General features: G+C 37.1%; 1 pseudogene; it reads left to right on the forward strand.

Annotated features, from left to right (window-relative positions):
* Nucleotides 1-21,996, forward strand: part of LOC133090518 (small ribosomal subunit protein eS12-like) — a 162,143-nt pseudogene extending 140,147 nt beyond the window's left edge.
* The last annotated feature ends 400 nt before the right edge of the window (nucleotides 21,997-22,396 follow it).

Raw genomic sequence — 22,396 nt, forward strand, 5'->3', positions numbered from 1 at the left:
AAAGAGAAATCAGATCTGGTTCAAGTTTTGTCCCTTTCCTATAACTTCCTGAAATGTCTCTTGACAGATGCACTTCACACCAATCTCCTCCATCTTTGACCCACCTCAGGCCTGTATTATCTGCGTGATGTATTTTGGCACTTAATCATACACTCACTGTCTTGTAACATAAATGTGTATATTTTGTGTCTCTAATTAGACCATACGCCTTTAGTGGGAAAGGACTCTGCCTCTACTTCTTGGTATTCTCTTTGACTCTTAATATAATTATCAGCATATAATATATATTCTATACATTTTTATTTGATAAAGCTTAGCTGAGTTAGCTTATCATCTTTAAGAATGTATGGGAGCAGAAGAGCCATGAAAGTATCACTAACCAGGGAATGCTGATAAGTGGTCATGCTAGTGAACCAACTGGATTCCCTGTCTAACCCCTACCACTCCTTACTCCCTCCTCTCAGTAGAGCTGCACACTGCACTTTATTTCTTTACTTACCTTACTGTGTAACTCAGGGACACACTCTGAGGTAGAAGGAGTGTCTTATTTTCCTTCAGACAAGCTCAAAATGGTGAAAGGTATTTTATATAACATTACCAGTTGTTCAGGTTGTATGAGGCAAATAAAACATTGCTGGTAATAATGAAAATTATGGCCAAAGTGTCAAAAGTATAAAGTGTACCTATAAGTCCTAGGGCAGAAAAAAAGACGGGCTTAAATTGGAAATGGGAATAAAGAGGATTGGTCTGTGGTTAGACACAGAAAATGGGGAAGATGTAGGGGAGGAGGTCTGGATGGAGTATTTAGACTTGACAATGGGAAAATCCAGGTTAAATCTGGCATAAGTTCATCCACTTGCAGAGCTCAGGGGAAAAGCAACTCAAGTAGCTAGAGCTGTTTTAGCTCTTTGAATATTCCCTCTAAGGAAGCAGACCCAGAGAACACTAAACACAAGTGGGCATGACTAGATTTATTTATTTATTTATTTTTAATGTATTATTATTATTTTTAATAGATCTTTATTGGAATATAATTGCTTCACAATACTGTGTTAGTTTCTGTTGTACACCAAAGTGAATCAGCCATATGCATACATATGTCCCCATATCCCCTCCCTCTTGAGCCCCCCTCCCACCCACCCTATCCCACCCTCCCTATCCCACCCCTCTAGGTCATCGCAAAGCACCGAGCTGATCTCCCTGTGCTATGCTGCTGCTTCCCACTAGCTAACTGTTTTACATTCGGTAGTGTATATATGTCGATGCTACTCTCACTTTGCCCCAGCTTCCCCCTCCCACCCTGTGTCCTCAAGTCCATTCTCTACATTTGCATCTTTATTCCTGTCCTGCCACTAGGTTCATCAGAACCATCCCTCCCTTTAGATTCCATATATATGTGTTAGCATACGGTATTTGTTCTTCTCTTTCTGACTTACTTCACTCTGTATGACAGACTCTTAGGTCCATCCATCTCATTACAAATACCTCAATTTCATTTCTTTTTATGGGCGAGTAATATTCCATTGTATATATGTGCCACATCTTCTTTATCCATTCATGTGTCGATGGACATTTAGGTTGGTTCCATGTCCTGGCTATTGTAAATAGAGCTGCAATGAACATTATGGTGCATGTCTCTTTTTGAATTATGGTTTTCTCAGGGTATATGCCCAGTAGTGGGATTGCTGGGTCATTTGGTAGTTCTATTTTTAGTTTTATAAGGAACCTCCATACTGTTGTCCATAGTGGTTGTATCAATTTGCATTCCCACCAACAGTGCAGGAGGGTTCCCTTTTCACCACACCTTTAAATTCCAAATGGATTAAAGACCTAAATGTAAGACCAGACACTATAAAACTCTTAGAGGAAAACAGAGGAAAAACACTCTTACATAAACCACAGCAAGATCTTTTTTGACCCACCTCCTAGAGTAATGGAAATAAAAACAAAAATAAATAAATGGGACTTACTTAACTTAAAAGCTTTTGCACAGCAAAGGAAACCATAAACAAGACAAAAAGACAACCCTCAGAATGGGAGAAAATATTTGCAAATGAAATAACAGACAAAGGATTATCTCTAAAATATACAAACAGCTCTTGGAGCTCAATATCAAAAAACCAAACAATCCAATTAAAAAATGGGCAGAAGACCTAAATAGACATTTCACCAAGGAAGACATACAGATGGCCAAGAGGCACATGAAAAGATGTTCAACATCACTAATTATTAGAGAAATGCAAATCAAAACTACCATGAGGTATCACCTCATGCCGGTCAGAATGGCCATTATGAAAAAATCTAGAGGCATGACTAGATTTAGATCTCTACATGTTGGTAGCTGAGGCTAACTGTTATAACAGATAGATCCCAATGTGTACAGTGTCAAACCAAAAGAGATTTTTTTCTTGCTAAGAGCACTGAATGTTTGCCTACGTTGGCATGGTGGCCTTCTTGCATGTAGCTATCCAAGGACCTTGTTGATGGAGGCTTTGCCATCTTTAATATGTAGCTTCCACAGTCTCTGCAGGGGTGGGAGGGCCATCTCTATTTCAACTAGCCATAAAGGGGAAAAAGGCAGTGAGGAACATATGTGGTGTTTTTAGGGGCCAAGTCTTGAAGTGGCAAATATTTCCATTGGTATTTATTCCAGTGTCTAGAACTCAGTAATATGGTTATACCTAACTAGTAGACATTTAAGGAGCTAGAGAATTCATGCAAGGTGATGAGGAGGGGTACCTCCTTTGGGAAAGAAAAGATGAGAACCCTGGAAACTTCCAGTTTTTCTCTGCTTGGCATACCTGTAACACTGTGTGTGTGTGTGTAATTATGTCAGGTACAACTATACGTAGATGCACCTTATGAATGTCTCTGGGCCTGAGACACATGAACTATGCCAAAGTGCTTTTTCATGATTTAAAAGGACTGTTGTTTATTTGACTTAAAGTCAATTTTCTTTACCATTAAAAATAACCTTTGTGTCCAGAGTTTCATTAACTGAGGTATCCTTGTATGTGGTGGCATCTTATTAGCACAGCATACACTTGGTGCCTTTGATAATATTTTTATTTTTTTAAATTAGAAAATGCTCATTAAAATTTATCCAAGGTGAGATTTTTTGGTATTTCAGTGAAGAGTTATATAGAACATGAATAATTTAGTGCTGAACTAATCAAATTTTGCATTACATGGTCTATAAAATATAAAAGGCTTCTAGTGCCTTTCTGAAACTTTAATGGATTTCTACATTTCAATAATTTTTTACTTTGTTGTATGCAAGCACAATTACCAAAAATTACTCCACTGGAACAGCTGTAGGCAATAGCATTAACATAATCTGCTAACGAATTAGTCTATAATGTTCTGAAGTGCCCTTTCTTTGTTTAAATGCTTTCCTAACCTTATAAGGGAATCACTAAAATGATTTTGACTTAAGTCAATTACAAATGTTTGTATAACTTCATTTGGCAACAATTTATAAAATATCAAAAATTTGATAGGAACTGTGTTAACAATGGAGAAATGAAATTATAAGCCACATTGTAGGTGCTAAAAAATATTTGTTGACAAATGAATGGAAAGATACAAAGATTCTATCACCTCTCTTTTGATCTAATTTATCACTTATTACCTGAATAATTGATCACTTATTCAATCACCTGAATATCAAGGCTTTGTCCCTGATTAGTACAGGCACAACTGTCAAACTTGTGGAGCAGTAATCCCATTAAAGGCTGTGCAGAGACTGGTTTAATTGTTAACAGTCAGTTCTGAAGATGAAGATGTCCTTAAATCAATACAAAAAAATTTTTTTTTAATTAATTAATTAATTGAGCATTTACTTTGTATGAGCCAATTCAATTAAATAATTCGTTTTGGTTCAATCAAGTAAACACATATTGATTGCTCTCCATGGAAAGGCACTAACACTGGTTTGGGGAATATTTATATAGAATTGAATGAAGAAATACATCTATAATTTAGTGAGCTTTTGGTCCTGTAAAATATCATGATTGTGAAAACTCATCAATCTGATTGATATGTGTCATCTCTGGAGAGAAGCTCCTTGATTGGCACCTGAAACCGCTAGTTTTGATGCTTCTCGTGGCCTGGAAACGACCTGTAAAGACATAATGGCTATGTTTTATGTTTCCTATTCTATTCATTCATGATTTAAAAACATGATCATACTCAGTTAGAGATGCATGTTTTGTCAGACACACACATGCACACACTACTTTTAGCCCCTGTTTAGCATGTACCTTGAACTCTCCCTTCTGAACTGGCTTTGATAGTTGAGAAGGGAGGTTGGAATAACTGAGATTCAGAAGAACAATGGATATCAAGATCCCAGGATCCCAACATCTTGGGGTCCCAGGTTCCATTAGGAAAAGAGTCAGGATGTCTGCAAACAATTGAAAGTGTATGTTGGGAGGGATGACATTAAAGAGAAGTCTCTTGGTGTATAACTTCCTTTTTTCCAGCCTTCCAGTCTTTGCAGAGCCATCTTTCCCAGTGCTCTTGGGCTGACCTTTTGCCCATGCAGAAGTCCCGCACAGTTATGTACTCTCTAGCAAACGCTTCAACACTTCAGAACTTACTCTTCCTATCAGGTATTTCAGAAAATGACTACCTCTGCTCAACCTAGCAGGATATACTAGAGGTCTGTTACTTGCAGGCTCAGTTCCACTTAATTTCAAAACCATTGAGAACAAAATATTATGGAGTATCATGGACTTTTTTCCCCACCAGAATGTGGTCTGGAATATCCAAAAAATGCCTAGTGAAACTGGAGGGAGGGAGGGAAGCCTAGCAACTGATGAGCTTGGATCTACAATCTCCATTTCCACTCATGTGATGGACACACTGCCAAAGCCATGGCAACTAGTTTCTAGTCTGGGTCCTAATGGGTCTTGAGCCTGTCCTTAGAACTCCAGTATGTAGGAATAGAGCCCCAACTCCTTTCCTTTCACAGTAAGCCTCTCCCTGAATTGAGCTGGGTTTCTGGTCCCCACCTGACTTGACCACTTCTGTTATTGAGAAGTCTATGTCCCCATATGATGCCCAAAACATTATTCTACCATTTGTGTATCAATATCCAGCTTAGTCTTTTCTTGTACTCTCTGGGACTTTATAATTTGTACTAGGGTACTCTCTGCCCAGTGATTTTATCCTTAGCCTCAATCTTACACCAATCTCTGCTTTTTCCTGTCTCCCTGACAGGATATTCCAGCATGCCATGTGCCCAGGGTTGCTTCATCTCTGATGGTTTACAAGGTCTACCTTTCCTTCAACACACACCCTTACACAGTTCTTGAGGGTAGATGTAAGGCAAAGGCTTTAGGATAAAGTAGTTTGTTGACATGCTGAACACGTAGGAGAACCAAGGGTAAGTCATCTATTCTCAGAGTCCTATTGGCTTTTTAAAATATAATTTAGAGGTTTAGATTATGTAGTTTTGACCATATTAGCAAATCTAAATCTGCTTCCTGAGAAGAGCTTTGTCTTACTTGTTGACCTTTTGACTCATGTAGCTTGTTTCCTTGCAGGGATAGAATGCCTTTTCTTTAGGTGAGAAGTCAAGTCAGATTCTTCACTTCTTTTTTAATTAATAGACTTTATATTTTAGAGCAATTTTAGACTTACAGAAAAATTGATCTGAAATTACAGAGAGTTACCACATACTCTCTCTTTCCCCAGTTTCTCCTATTATTAACATCCTGCATTAGTTTGGTACCTTTGTTACAATTGATGACTATTATTGATATATACATTGTTATTAACATAGTTTAATAACATAGTATTAAACTATGTTAATAGTTTGTAAACTAAAGTCCATAGTTTACAATAGGGTTCACGCTTTGTGTTATACAGCTAGATAGATTTTGACAAGTGCATAATGTAGTGTATCCAACATTATAGTATCATACAGAATAGTTTCACTGCCCTGAAAATCTCCTGTGCTCCACCTATTCATCCCTCCTGCCCTTCCCCCAAGCCCCTGGGCACCACTGATCTTTAAACTGTCTCCATAGGTCTGCATTTTCCAATATGTCATAAAGTTGGGATACTACAGTATGTAGCCTCTAAAGATTGTCATCTTTCACTTAGTGATATGCATTTAATGATCTAATTAATGTCTTTTTGTGATTTGATAGCTCATTTCTTTTTATTGCTGAATAATATTCCATTGTATTAATGTATCCAGTTTATTTATCTGTTTACTTACTGAAGGACATCTTGCTTTCTTCCAAGTTTTGGCTGTTATAAATAGAGTTACTGTAAACATCTGGGTGTAGGTTTTTGTGTAGATATGTTTTCAACTCATTTGAGTAAATACCAAGGAGAGTGATTGCAATATCATATGGTAAGGGTATGTTTAGTTTTGTAAGAAACTGTCCAACTGTCTTCCAAAGTGGCTGTATCATTTTATATTCACAAGCAATAAATGAGAGTTCCTGGTGCTCCACAGCCTCACCAGAATTTGATGTTGTCAGTATTTTGGATTTTAACCAAATCCAAATGTGGATTAGCATTCATGTTGTGGTTTTAATTTGCATTTCCCTAATGATTTATGATATTGAACATCTTTTCATATGCTTGTTTGCCATTCGTACATATTCTTTGGTGAGATGTCTGTTCATATCTTTTGTCCATTTCTTAGATTAGGTTGTTTGTTTCTATATGGTTGAATTTTAAGAGTTCTTTTCATATTTTAGGATCCTTTATCAAATATGTGTCTTGCAATATTTTCCCCCAGTCTGTTACTTGTCTTTTAATTCTTTTAACAGTGCCTTTCACAGAGTAGAAGTTTTTTTTAGTTCCTGTTTTGTTGAGATATTGAGATATAATTGATATACAGCACTGTATAAGTTTAGGGTGTACAGCAAAATGATTTGACTTACACCATCCTGAAGCTATTACTACAATAACTTTAGTGACCATCATTCATATAGATATCATATTAAAAAAAATAGAAAAGTTTTTTTCCTTGTGATGAGAACTTTTAGGATTTACTCTCAGCAAGTTTCATATGTAATTGAAATATAATCAATTATCTTTATCATGTTGTACATTAGATCCCTAGTACTTATTTATCTTACAACTGGAAGTTTTTTTCTTTTGATCACCTTCATCCAATTTCCCCTACCACCACCCTCTGCCTCTGGTAACCACAGATATGATCTTTTCTATGAGTTCTTTGTTTATTTGTTTGTTTTTGAAGTATAACTGACCTACAACACTATGTTGGCTCCTGGCACACAACATAGTGATTCAATATTTCTATACATTTCAAAATAATCACCATGATAAGTCTAGTTACCATCTGTCACCATACAAATATATTACATTATTATTGACTCTATTCCCTACATTGTACCTTGACACATTTATTTTGTAACCAAAAGTTGTACCTCTTAATCTCCCTTAGATATATCTCTCCTCCCCTCACCCTCTCCCCTCTGACAACCACCGTTTGTTCTCTGTATCTATGATTCTATTTTGTTATATTTGTCCATTTGATTTTCTTTTAGATTCCACATATAAGTGAAATCATATAATATTTGTCTTTGTCTTACTTATTTCACTCAGCACAATACCCTCTAGGTCCATCCATGTTTCTGCAAATGGTAATAATTCTCTTTTTTATGGCCAAGTAATATTAATATTCTCTCTCTATATATAGAATACATATAGTAATATTATATATATATATATATATATATATATATATAATATTGAATTGCTGGGTTATATGGTAGATCTATTTTTAATTTTTTGAGGAACCTCTGTACTGTTTTCCATAGTGGCTGCACCAATTTACATTCCCACCAACAGTGCATGGGTGTTCCCTTTTCTCCACATCCTTGCCAACACTTGTAATTTGTTGTCTTTTTGATAATGGCCATTCTGAATGGTATGAGGTGATATCTCACTGTGGTTTTGATTTGCATTTTCCTGATGATTAGTGATGCTGAGCATCTTTTCATGTGCCTGTTGGCCATCTGTATGTCTTCTTTGGAAAGATGTCTATTATGGACCTCTGACCATTTTTTACTCATGTTGTTTCTTTGTTTGGTGTTGAATTGTATACATTCTTTGTACATTTTGAATATTAACCCCTTATTGGGTATATTATTTGCAAATATCTTTTCTATTCAGTAGGTTTCATTTTCATTTTGTTGATAGTATCCTTCACTGTGCAAAAGCTTTTTAACTTGATGTAGTTCCATTTGTTTATTTTTGCTTTTGTGCATGGTATGAGAGAGTAGTCCAGTTTGATTCTTTGCATGTAGCTGTCCAATTTTCTCCATATCACTTATTGAAGAGGCTGTCTTTTCCCCATTGTATATTCTTGCCTCTTTGTTGTAGATTAATTGCCCATATAAGTACGACTTTATTTCAGGGTTTTCTATTTTGTTCCATTGATCTATGTGCATGTTTTTGTACTGGTTCTGATTAATGTAGCTTTGTAGTATAGTCTGAAGTCAGGGAGCCTGATTCTTCCAATTTTGTTTTTCTTTCTCAAGATTGCTTTGGCTATTCAGGGTCTTTTGTGCTTCCACGCAAACTTCAGAATTATTTGTTCTAGTTCTGTGAAAAATGCCATTGTTATTTTGAGAGGAGTTGAACTGTATCTGTAGATTGCCTTGGGTAATATGGTAATTTTAACAATATTAATTCTTCCTACCTAAAAGCATGGTATATCTTTTCATTTGTTTGTGCCATCTTCAATTTATTTTTGTTATAAAGTTTTCTGAGTATAGGTCTTTGCCCTCCTTAATTAGATTTGTTTCTAAGTATTTTATTCTTTTTGCTGCAATTATAAATGTGATTGTTTTCTTAATTTCTCTTTCTGATTGTTTGTTCTTAGTGTGTAGAAACACAACGCATTTCTATTAACTTTGTATCCTGCAACTTTACAAAATTCATTGATGAGTTCTAGTAGTTTTTTGGTGGTGTCTTTATGATTTTCTATGTACAGTATCATGTCATCTGCAAAAAATGACAGTTTTACTTCTTCCTTTCTAATTTGGATGCTTTTTATTTCTTTTTCTTGTGTGATTTCTGCATCTAGGATTTCCAATACTATGTTGGATAAAAGTGGTGGGAGTGGGCATCCTTGTCTTGTTCCTGATCTTAGAAGAAATAATTTCAGCTTTTTACCATTGAGTATGATGTTAGGTGTGGGCTTGTCATACATAGCCTTTATTATGTTAGGTACGTTCCCTCTGTACCCAATTTGTTGAGAGTTTTTATCATGAATGGATGCCGAATTTTGTCAAATCTTTTTCTGCATCTATTGCAATCATTGTATTGTTTTTATTCTTCAGTTTGTTAATATGGTGTATCACATTGATTGATTTGCGAATATTGAAAAATCCTTGCATCCCTGGGATAAATTCCACTTGATCATGGTGTATGATCCTTTTAATGTATTGTTGGATTTGATTTGCTAATATGTTGTTTAGGATTTTTGCATCTATGTTCATTAGCGATATTGGCCTGAAATTTTCTTTTTTTGTGATGTCTTTGTCTGATTTTAGTATCAGGGTGATGCTGGCCTCATAGAATGAGTTCAGAAGTATTCCTTCCTCTGCAATTTTTTGGGATAGTTTGAGAAGGATAAGTTTTAACTTTTCTTTAAATGTTTGGTAGAATTCACCTGTGAAGTCATCTGGTCCTGGACTTTCGCTTTTTGGGAGTTTTTAAATTATTGATTTAATTTCATTACTGGTAATTGGTCTGTCCATATTTTCTATTCATTCCTGATTCAGTCTGGGGAGATTGTTCATTTCTAGGAATGTGTCCACTTCTTCTAGGTTGTTCATTTTATTAGTGTATAATTATTCATAGTGATGTTTTCTGACCCTTTGTATGTCTGTGCTGTTGGTTGTTACTTTTCCTTTTTCATTTCTGATTTTATTCATAAGAACCCTCTCTCTTGATGAGTCTGGCTAAAGGTTTATTGACTTTATCTTTTCAAAGAACCAGCTTTTAGTTTCATGGATCATTTCTATTTTTTTCAGTCTCTATTTCATTTATTTCTGATCTGATTTTATTATTTCTTTCCTTCTAAGGTTGGGTTTTGCTTGTTCTTCTTTTTCTAATTCCTTTAGGTGTAAGGTTAGTTTGTTTATTTAAGATTTTTCTTTTTTCCTCAGGTATGCTTGTATCGTTATAAACTTCCCTCTTAAAACTGATTTTGCTGTGTCCCGTAGACTTTGTTTTTGTTTTGTTTTTTTAACATCTTTATTGGAGTATAATTGCTTTACAATGGTGTGTTAGTTTATGGTTTATAACAAAGTGAATCAGCTATACATATACATATATCCCCATATCTCCTCCCTCTTGCATCTCCCTCCCACACTCCCTATCCCATCCTTCTAGGTGGACACAAAGCATCGAGCTGATCTCCATGTGCTATGTGGCTGCTTCCCACTAGCTATCGATTTTACATTTGGTAGTGTATATATGTACATGCCACTCTCTCACTTCATCCCAGCTTACCCTTGCCCCTACCCATGTCCTCAAGTCCATTCTCTACATTTGCATCTTTATTCCTGTCCTGACCCAATGTTCATCAGAACCTTTTTCTTTTTTTTTTAGATTCCATATATATGTGTTAGCATGTGATATTTATTTTTCTCTTTCTGATTTACTTCACTCTGTATGATGGACTATAGGTCCATCCACCTCACTACAAATAACTCAATTTCATTTCTTTTTATGGCTCAGTAATATTCCATTGTATATATGTGCCACATCTTCTTCATCCATTCATCTGTTGATGAACACTTACGTTGCTTCCATGTCCTGGCTATTGTAAATAGAGCTGCAGTGAACATTGTGGTAAATGACTCTTTTTGAATTATGGTTTTCTCAGGGTATATGCCCAGTAGTGGGATTGCTGGGTCATATGGTAGTTCTATTTTTAGTTTTTTAAGGAACCTCCATACTGTTCTCCATAGTGGCTGTATCAATTTACATTGCCACCAACAGTGCAATAGTGTTCCCTTTTCTCCACACCCTCTCCAGCATTTATTGTTTGTAGACTTTTTCATGATGGCCATTCTGACTGGTGTGAAGTGATACCTCATTGTAGTTTGATTTGCATTTCTCTAATAATTAGTGATGTTGAGCATCCTTTCATGTGTTTGCTGGCAATCTGTATATCTTCTTTGGAGAAATGTCTATTTAGGTCTTCTGCCCATTTTTGGATTGGGTTGTTTGCTTTTTTGTTGTTGTTGTTGTTTTGTATTACTTTTATTTCTTTTTCTTCTCTGATTGCCATGGCAAGGACTTCCAAAACTATATTGAGTAATAGTGGCAAGAGTGGACATCCTTGTCTTGTTCCTGATCTTAGAGGAAATGCTTTCAGTTTTTAAGCATTGAGAATGATGTTTGCTGTGTGTTTGTCATATATGGCCTTTATTATGTTGAGGTAGGTTCCCTCTATGACCAATTTCTGGAGAGTTTTTATCATAAATGGTTGTTGAATTTTGTCAAAAGCTTTTTCTGCATCTATTGAGATGATCATATGGTTTTTCTTCTTCAATTTGTTATTATGGTGTATCACATTGATTGATTTGCGTATACTGAAGAATCCTTGCATCCCTGGGATAAATCCCACTTGATCATGGTGTATGATCCTTTTAATGTGTTGTTGGATTCTCTTTGCTAGTATTTTGTTGAGGATTTTTGCATCTATATTCATCAGCGATATTGGTCTGTAATTTTCTTTTTTTGTAGTATCTTTGTCTGTTTTGGTATCAGGGTGATGGTGGCCTCATAGAATGAGTTTGGGAGTGTTCCTTCCACTGCAATTTTCTGGAAGAGTTTGAGAAGGATGGGTGTTAGCTCTTCTCTAAATGTTTGATAGAATTCACCTGTGAAGCCATCTGGTCCTGGGCTTTTGTTTGTTGGAAGATTTTTAATCACAGTTTCAATTTCATTACTTGTGATTGGTCTGTTCATATATTCTATTTCTTCCTGGTTCAGTCTTAGAAGGTTATACCTTTCTAAGAATTTGTCCATTTCTTCCAGGTTGTCCATTTTATTGGCATAGAGTTGCTTGTAGTAATCTCTCATAATCCTTTGTATTTCTGCAGTGTCAGGTGTTACTTCTTGTTTATTTCTAATTCTATTGATTTGAGTCTTCTCCCTTTTTTTCTTGATGAGTCTGGCTAATTGTTTATAAATTTTGTTTATCTTCTCAAAGAACAAGCCTTTATTTTTATTGATCTTTGCTATTGTTTCCTTCATTTCTTTTTCATTTTTTACTGATCTGATCTTTATGATTTCTTTCCTTCTGCTAACTTTGGGGTTTTTTTGTTCTTCTTTCTCTAATAGCTTTAGGTGTAAGGTTAGGTTGTTTATTCGAGACGTTTCTTGTTTCTTGAGGTAGGATTGTATTCCTATACACTTCCATCTTAGACGTGCTTTTGCTGCATCCCATAGGTTTTGGGTGCTCGTGTTTGCATTGTCATTTGTTTCTAGATATTTTTTGATTTCCTCTTTGATTTCTTCAGTGATCACTTCGTTATTAAGTAGTGTATTGTTTAGCCTCCATGTGTTTGTATTTTTTACAGATTTTTTCCTGTAATTGATGTCTAGTCTCATAGCATTGTGGTCGGAAAAGATACTTGATATGATTTCAATTTTCTTAAATTTACCAAAGCTTGATTTGTGACCCAAGATATGATCTAACCTGGAGAATGTTCCATGAGCACTTGAGAATAAAGTGTATTTTGTTTTTGGATGGAATGTCCTATAAATATCAATTAAGTTCATCTTGTTTAATGTATCCTTTAAAGTTTGTGTTTCCTTATTTATTTTCATGTTGGATGATCTGTCCATTTGTGAAAGTGGGTGTTAAAGTCCCCTACTCTGATTTTGTTACTGTCAATTTCCCCTTTTATGGCTGTTAGCATTTGCCTTACGTATTGAGGAGTTCCTATGTTGGGTGTATAAATATTTACAATTGTTATATCTTTTTCTTGGATTGATCCCTTGATCATTATGTAGTGTCCTTCTTTGTCTCTTGTAATAGTCTTTATTTTAAGGTCTATTTTGCCTGATATGAGAATTGCTACTCCAGCTTTCTTTTGATTTCAGTTTGCATGGAATATCTTTTTCCATCCCCTCACTTTCAGTCTGTATGTGTCCCTAGGTCTGAAATGGGTCTCTTGTAGACAGCATGTATACGGGTCTTGGTTTTGTTTCCATTCAGCCAGTCTGTGTCTTTTGGTGGGAGCATTTAATCCATTTACATTTAAGGTAGTTATTGATATGTATGTTCTTATTACCATTTTCTTAATTGTTTTCAGTTTGTTATTGTAGGTCTTTTCCTTCTCTTGTGTTTCCTGCCTAGAGAAGTTCCTTTACCATTTGTTGTAAAGCTGGTTTGGTTGTGCTGAATTCTCTTAGCTTTTGCTTGTCTGTAAAGGTTTTAATTTCTCCATCGAATCTGAATGAGATCCTTGCTGGGTAGAGTAATCTTGCTTGTAGTTTCTTCCCTTTCATCACTTTAAATATGTCCTGCGACTCCCTTCTGGCTTGCAGAGTTTCTGCTGAAAGACCAGCTGTTAACCTTATGGGGATTCCCTTGTATGTTATTTGTTGTTTTTCCCTTGCTGCTTTTAATATTTTTTCTTTGTATTTAATTTTTGATAGTTTGATTACTATGTGTCTTGGGGTGTTTCTCCGTGGATTTATCTCTGCGCTTCCTGGACTTGATTGAGTATTTCCTTTCACATATTAGGGTAGTTTTCAACTATAATCTCTTCAAATATTTTCTCAGTTCCTTTCTTTTTCTCTTCTTCTTCTGGGACCCCTATAATTCGAATATTGGTGCATTTAGTGTTGTCCCAGAAGTCTCTGAGACTGTCCTCAATTTGTTTCATTCTTTATTCTGCTCTGTGGTAGTTATTTCCACTGTTTTATCTTCCAGGTCACTTCTCCATTCTTCTGCCTCAGTTATTCTGCTATTGATTCCTTCTAGATTATTTTTAATTCCATTTATTGTGTTGTTCATCATTGTTTGTTTGCTCTTTAGTTCTTCTAGGTCCTTGTTAAAGGTTTCTTGTGTTTTCTCCATTCTATTTCCAGGATTTTGGATCATCTTTACTCTCATTACTCTGAATTCTTTTTCATATAGACTGCCTATTTCCTCTTCATTTGTTTGGTCTGATGGGTTTTTACCTTGCTCCTTCATCTCCTGTGTGTTTCTCTGTCTTCTCATTTTGCTTAACTTACTGTGTTTGAGGTCTCCTTTTTGCAGGCTGCGGGCTCGTAGTTCCCATTGTTTTTGGTGTCTGCCCCCAATGCGTAAGGTTGGTTCAGTTGGTTGTGTAGGCTTCCTTCGGCGGGGACTGGTCCCTGTTTTCTGGTGGATGAGTTTGGATCTTGTCTTTCTGGTGGGCAGAATCACGTCCAGTGGTGTGTTTTGGTGTGCCTGTGACCTTATTATGATTTTAGCCCACCTCTCTGCTAATGGGTGTGGTCGTGTTCCTGTCTTGCTAGCTGTTTTGTATAGGGTGTCCAGCGCTGTAGCTTGCTGGTCGTTGAGTGGATCTGAGTCTTAGTGTTGAGATGGAGATCTCTGGGAGAGCTTTCACCGTTTGATATTACATGGAGCCGGGAGGTCTCTGGTGGACCAGTGTCCTGAACTCAGCTCTCCCACCTCAGAGGTACAGGCCTGACACCCGGCTGGAGCACCAAGACCCTGTTAGCCACACCACTGAGAGGAAATGGGAGAAAGAAAGAAAGAAAGAAAAAATAAAATACAAGTTACTAAAATAGAAAATAAATAAGTTATTAAAAATTTAAAAATATTAAGAAGTAATTTTAAAAAGAAGAAAAAAAGAGCAAGAAAGAAGATAGCAACCAAACCAAAAAAGAAATCCACCAATCATAACAAGTGCTAAAAACTATACCAAAAAAAAAAAAAAAAAAAGGATAGACAGAATGCTAGGACAAATGGTAAAAGCAAAGCTGTACAGACAAAATCACAAAGAAGCATACACATACACACTCACAAAAAGAGAAAAAGGAAAAAAAAAAAATCTATATATAAAAAAATAAAAAGGAAGAGAGCAACCAAGTCAATGAACAAATCTACCAATGATAATAAACTCTAAATACTAAACTCAGATAAACATAAAACCAGAAACAAATTAGATTCAGAAAGCAAACCCCAAGTCTACAGTTGCTCCCAAAGTAAACCACCTCAATTTTGGGATGATTCATTCTCTATTCAGGTATTCCAGAGATGCAGGGTACATCAAGTTGATGGTGGAGATTTAATCCACTGCTTCTGAGGCTGCTGGGAGAAATTTCCCTTTCTCTTCTTTGTTCACAGAGCTCCTGGGGTTCAGCTTTGGATTTGGCCCTGCCTCTGCCGGTAGATTGCCTGAGGACATCTGTTCTTCACTCATACAGGACAGGGTTAAAGTGGCAGCTGATTAGGGGGCTCTGGCTTACTCAGGCTGGTGGGAGGGAGGGTATGGAATGTGGGGTGAGCCTCTGGCGGCAGAGGCTGGTGTGACGTTGTAACAGCCTGAGGCACGCCGTGTGTTCTCCCGGGGAATTTGTCCCTGTTTCACAGGACCCTGGCAGTGATGGGCTGCACAGGCTGCTAGGAGGGGAGGTGTGGATTGTGACCTGTGCTTGCACACAGGCTTCTTGGTGGCTGCAGCAGCAACCTTAGTGTTTCATTCCCATCTCTGTTGTCTGCGCTGATAGCCGCAGCTCGTGCCTGTCTCTGGAGCTTGTTCAGGTGATGCTCTGAATCCCCTCTCCTCGCGTACTCTGAAACAATGGTCTCTTGCCTCTTAGGCAGTTCCAGATTTTTTCCTGGACTCCCTCCTGGCTATCTGTGGCGTACTAGCCCCCTTCAGGCTGTGTTCACGCTGCCAACCCCAGTCCTCTCCCTGGGATCTGACCTCCGAAGCCGCAGCCTCAGCTCCCTGTCCCCACCTGCCACGGCAGGTGAGCAGACAAGCCTCTCAGGCTGGTGAGTGCTGGTCAGCACCGATCCTCTGCGGGAATCTCTCCACTTTGGCTTCTACACCCCTGTTGCTGTGCTCTCCTCTGTGGCTCCGAAGCTTCCCCCCTACCCATCCCCCCGTCTCGCCAGTGAAAGGGCTTCATAAGGTGTGGAAGATTTTCTTCCTTCGCAGCTCCCTCCCAGAGGTGCAAGTCCCATCCCTATTCTTTTGTCTTTGTTTTTTCTTTTTTCCTTTGCCCTACCCAGGTACATGGGGAATTTCTTGCCTTTTGGGAAGTCTGAGGTCTTCTGCCAGCATTCAGTATGTGTTCTATAGGAGTTGTTCCACATGTAGATGTATTTGTGATGTATTTGTTGGGAGGAAGGTGACCTCCATGTCTTACTCCTCCGCCATCTTGAAGGTCTCCTCCTGTCCCATAGACTTTGGATCGTTGTGTTTTCCTTTTCTTTTGTCTCGATGTATTTTTTGATTTCTTCAGTAACCCATTGCCTGTTTAGTAGCATATAGTATAGCCTCCACGTGTTTGTGTTTTTTGTGATGTTTTTCTTGTAGTTGATATCTATTCTCATAATGTTGTGGTCAGAAAAGATTCTTGATATGATTTCAATCCTCTTAAATTTATTGATACCTGTTTTGTGGCCTGGCATGTGATCAGTGCCTGAGAATGTTCCATGTGCACTTGAAACGAATGTGTGTTTTGCTGCTTTTGCATGGAATGTTCTCTCTATATATCTATTAAGTACATCTGGTCTAATGTCATTTAAGGCCAGAATTTTCTCACTGGATCATCTGTCCATTGATGTAAGTGGGGTGTTAAAGTCCTCTACCATTATTGTTTTACTGTCACTTTCTGCCTTTATGTCTGTTAATATTTGTTTTATGTGTTTAGGTGCTCCTTTGTTGGGTGCATATATATTTACAATTGATATATCTTCTTGGATTGCTCCCCTGATCATTTTATAATGTCTTGCTTTGTCTCTTGTTACAGTCTTCATTTTAAAGTCTATTTCATCTGATATTAAATTGCTATCATGGTTTTCTTTCTATTTCCCATTTATACTTTTTCCATCCCCTCACTTTCAGTGTGTGTGTGTCTTTAGATCTGAAGTGAATCCCCTGTAGGTGGCATACATGTGGATCTTGTTTTTGTATTCATTCAGCCACTCTGTGTCTTTTGATTGGAACATTTGGTTCATTTACATTTAAAGTAATTATTGATAAGTATGTACTTAGTTCCATTTTTTTCGTTGTTTTTGCAGTTGTTCTTTTCTTCTTCTTTTACTCTCTACCCCCTTATGATTTGATGACTATTTTTAGTGTTATATTTGGATTCCTTTCTCTTTTTGCATGTGTATCTATTACAGATTTTTGGTTTGTGTTACCATTATATACATGATTAAAGTTGCTGATTTCTTTAGTTTGAAGGTATTTTAACAACCCTGCATTTTTACTCCCCTTCCTGTATATTTAATGTTCTGTCATTGTATTTTACATTTTTTTGTTTGCCTTTAACTACTTATTGTGGATATAGATGATTTTACTACTTTTGTCTTTTAATTTTCCTAGTAGCTATATAAGGGGTTGATTTTGATTGGGATTCTGTTGACTATAAATCAAGTTGGGAAGATCTGAAATTCTAAAAATATTGACTTTTTCTATCCATGAACATGGAATATCTCTCCACTTGTGTAGATTTTTTTCTTTAATTTCTTTCATCAGTTTTTTGGTTTCCTAATATAGACATTGTACTTCTTTTTTTACCCTTATGCCCAAGTATTATTATTTTTTGGCACTAAGGCAAATGGTTGTATCTTTAATTTCAAATTCCTATTGTTCACTGCTGGCATATAGAAAAGTAACAATGTAGATTAATCACTTTTTATAACAATATGTTAACTTTATTATCTACACATCTGGTTTCCAAAGTTATGTTGATTTCCTCTCAAACATATAACATCTGTTATTCAGGGACTCAGTGAGAACTAAAATCCAAATTGACTACTAATGAACTTCTTAAAAATCCTATCCAAGTTAAGTTGGGGAGAAATAGTGATCCATTTCTAGATTCTCTGCTCTGAGAAGAAAAACTTCTTATACTTCAAACTCAAAAAAGTTGGTCATAATCCATCTCAATCAATCCCTGTAAATTTGCTTCTGTAACTACACTTCTGAAAACTACCCACTGGGAACATCATCACTTGGCTGAAGGCCAGGCAATCAGCAATAACCTCACTATGGCTGACTTTTAGAGACACTTCTACCGCTTGAAACGCTTCCACTTTTAGAGACACTTCCATAACTACTAAAGATCAACTAATTCTGAGTCACTCCCAGTTCTGAAAGTCCAACAGTCCCCAAAATCTGTGCTTCCCCAAACCCTGTATAAGATCAGCAACTTGCTTTGATCAGTAATACTGAGCTCTGTTCATACAGACCTCTCTTGCTTACCAAATAATCCATTAAACTTTTTGTTTCAAACATAAAGTGGTGACCTCTTTTTTTGAGAGCTTTTTTTTCCTGTTATCAACTAAGCTACCTAAAACAGCACCTGTGGATTACATTGTTTTAGAGCCAGGTAGAAACTCATAATGGAAATATGATTTTACTATTTTCTTGGCAGTTTTTTGGTTGCAAATTTGTATAAAACTCAGTTACATGAATATAGTTTCCATATCTTTTGTAAAACAGCTACTTAATTCATTGCTGAATAACTAGTTAAATGTTCTTTATATAAAGAAAATTGTTTAAGTTCCTCTTAGAGTTTAATGCTAGGTAAAATTGTGTCTCCTGAGCAAATGATTTCCTCTTTTCTTTGGCTGCCATGAATCTCGACACTGCACTTTCTAATCAGTTATAAGACTTAATTTCTCACTTGAAGATTATATTCTTAACCATAAATGATACATGACTTTCATTTATTTTCATTTTTTTATTGTTATAATCCTTATCATAATGGTTTTATTGCATATGGCTTTTGCTTAACCTACATTAAAAATCCATGTTTGGGACCAGGTATGGAAAAAAATTTATAATACATTTCTTTTTGAGGAACATTATGATAATACACTAGTATTTGAATACTTCTTGTTCTTTCTGGGCACTTTCACCTTTAATAATAATCCTTCTTTATTTTGTTTCTATGATATCTAGAATTTGGCAGCAATATTTTAATGAAGTCAGTCAACTGAATTTATAGTTTTACAAATCATTTCTAACATTGATATTCTTTAGAACAAAATTCTATGTGAAAATATTAATTCTCAGTGTAACTGGTAAAAGTTGTACCTCCACAGCCATTAGTTGGCCAACTGCACAATCGCCTTTGAAAGTGCAACAACTTTAATAGCAATATTGTACAAAAATAAAAGGCAGCATCTTAACCTTGAAACTTTGGTGCTAACAATGGAAATCAAAATAAACACTTCTAAATGTTTACTTCATTCCTCTATTCAACAAGGCAACAGGTTAGTTAATGGAAGAAATTGACATCCTGCATGGAAGAATAGCTTTCACGACATATATAACAAAAAGCACATCCTAAATATGAGACTGATTTTGAGTCTGATATAAATTTTCCTGTTTCCATTGCAGGTTCCTTACCATTCACACATCCAACAACTTGCATTAGGGTGCTTGAAACTAATTTGTTTGGCTGGAATTATAGTCATTGCTGTTATTATGTATAGTTTTTATTTTCTTTTTTTGAAAAAATCAATCCTGGGGTTTTCCTGGTGGTGCAGTGGTTAAGAATCCACCTACCAGTGCAGGGGACACGGGTTCGAGTCCTGGGCCCGGAAGATCCCACATGCCACAGAGCAACTAAGCCCATGCATCACAACTACTGAGCCTGCGCTCTAGAGCCTGTGAGCCACAACTACTGAAGCCCTCATGCCACAACTACTGAAGCCTGCGCACCTAGACCCCATGCTCCGCAACAAGAGAAGCTACCACAATGAGAAGCCTGCACACCACAATGAAGAGTAGCCGTCGCTCGCTGCAACTAGAGAAAGCCTGCATGCAGCAACGAAGACCCAACGCAGCCAAAAATAAATAAATAAATAAATTTATTTTTAAAAAGTATTAAAAAAATCAATTCTATCTATCTATCTATCTGGCTGCGTCAGGTCTTAGTTGCGGCATATAGGATCTTTCATTGTGGTGAGTGGGCTTCTCTATAGTTGTGGCACATGGTCTCTAGAGTGTGTGGGCTCAGTAGTTGAGGCACACAGGCTTAGTTGCCCTGCGGCATGTGGGATCTTAGGTCCCTGACCAGAGTTTGAACCCATGTCCCCTGCATTGGAAGGCGGATTCTTAACCACTGGACCACCAGGGAAGTCCTTAATTTTTGTTTTCCTATAACCAACACTGGTCCTATAAAGAGATGGAATAAATCATAGTGCCCATGGTAGGGCTTAAAGAGGTGGTGAGAAAGGCTTATTCTGCCGTATATTTCTTCCCTTCTTCCTTAGATGCCATCCTGCTTAAAATTCTGTCTTTAGAAGGGTTGTAGGGAGGGGTGCAGTGGAAGAGAGGTGTGAACTACCTCTTCCAAATTCTAATGAAATGTAATAAAAGATTAAGCAGAATTGACATCATTAAGACCAATTATTCTTTTTTCCAGGAAATATAGTAGGTACTTCTGGGGGATGAAACACAATAAATTCCTATTTCCTGAGGACATATAGATTACTGGATCTTCTCTGAGGCCCAGGATGATAGGGTGGGGAAGGCAATGACAGGCGATGTTTGAGAATCCTCTAAAATTAAGCACGTGCAGAAACAGCAGTCTTTAGAAGAAACAGCTAGTAAACCTGCTCCTGACTAGTAGTGGACTTAGGTTTGGAGGAAAAGGGAGGGTTAGTTCTAGTTCCAACAACCTGAACCTCAAGAAAGGAAGGAAAGAGGCAATCTTTGCCTACTTCCTAAATCTTTCTCAAATGACCTTGTCTTTAAGGAATATAAGGTATAGCTATTCTAAAGTGCCAACATGGCAACAAATACAATACTAGACAAGAAACCACCTATTTTTCTAGTAAAGAGAGGAAAATTATTGCAAAAGAAAGTGTTTCTGACTTTCATAGACGTCTCCACCTGTTCCTGAAACCACTGGAATCGAAGTTGGGAGGTATCTGTTTTTGTCTTGTCGTCTCTGCTGATTTTTCTCAGCTACTCAGGATATCCCCAACATCATTTACATCTCATATACAGAGGTTTTCTTAGGATGAGGCCAAGAGAGGCTCCTTGGGCCTGCTTTGAAGACCCTCACTATGAGCAGCTGGGAAACCACCACTGAAGAGGAAGAAATTGGCTCTACCATAACTACTTTTTTAATTCCAAAGTTTTATTTTATTTTAGTATTTAAAAAAAATCCAACTTATTAGGTTTCCTCATTGAAAGCCAAGGCAAAGCAGGTAATATACTTTTATCCACCCAAGGCTGTCCTTTGGTGATTTCTATTCCTATTTAAAATGACCACTAACGCCGCGGAGTCGCGCGGAGACGGAGGCTCGGGTGCACTTAAGATTCGGCCCCACCCATAACCCACCGCCAGGGCCGAGGAAGGCACTGCTGCTGGAGGTGTAATGGACGTTAATCCTGCTCTGCAAGAGGTGCTGAAGACCAGCCTCATCCACGATGGCCTAGCACGTGGAATATGCGAAGCTGCCAAAGCCTTAGACAAGTGTCAAGCCCATCTCTGTGTGCTTGCATCCAACTGTGATGAGCCTATGTATGTCAAGTTGGTGGAGGTCCTTTGTGCTGAGCACCAAATCAACCTGATTAAGGTTGATGACAACAAGAAACTAGGGGAATGGGTAGGCCTCTGTAAAATTGACAGAGAGGGAAAACCCGTAAAGCGGTTGGTTGCAGTTGTGTGGTGGTTAAGGGCTGTGGCAAAGAGGCTCAGGCCAAGGATGTCATCAAGGAGTACTTCAAATGCAAGAAATGATCAAATAAAAACACTGGGCTCTTGTTCCTCAAAAAAAAAAAAATTAAAATTAAATAAAATGACCACTGATGTATATTGTAACCTGAATCACATGGGAGCTAATTATAGTGATATCCCTACTCACACTCCATAGTTAAATTTACATTTATTGAGGACCTTTAATGAGCCATCTGCTTCATATTATCACATCAGCAGCAGAAGTACCACTGCCACCAGTATAACAACTGCCATTTATTTAGGAATAACTGTGTGTCAGAACCAAAGCTAAAGACTAATTTTATTTCATCCAACTCTTACATAAACTATGGCAGGTAACATTATCCTCATTTGATAGAAGAGAAAACTGAAGCAGAAAGAGTCTCAGTAATCTGCACTAGCTCGCACAGATAACAAGTGGCAAGAATTCAATCCTCATGCCACTGCAGTTTACAACTAA

The sequence above is a fragment of the Eubalaena glacialis genome, chromosome 4 (assembly GCF_028564815.1).
Source record: "Eubalaena glacialis isolate mEubGla1 chromosome 4, mEubGla1.1.hap2.+ XY, whole genome shotgun sequence".
In the NCBI taxonomy this organism is placed as follows: Eukaryota; Metazoa; Chordata; class Mammalia; order Artiodactyla; family Balaenidae; genus Eubalaena; species Eubalaena glacialis.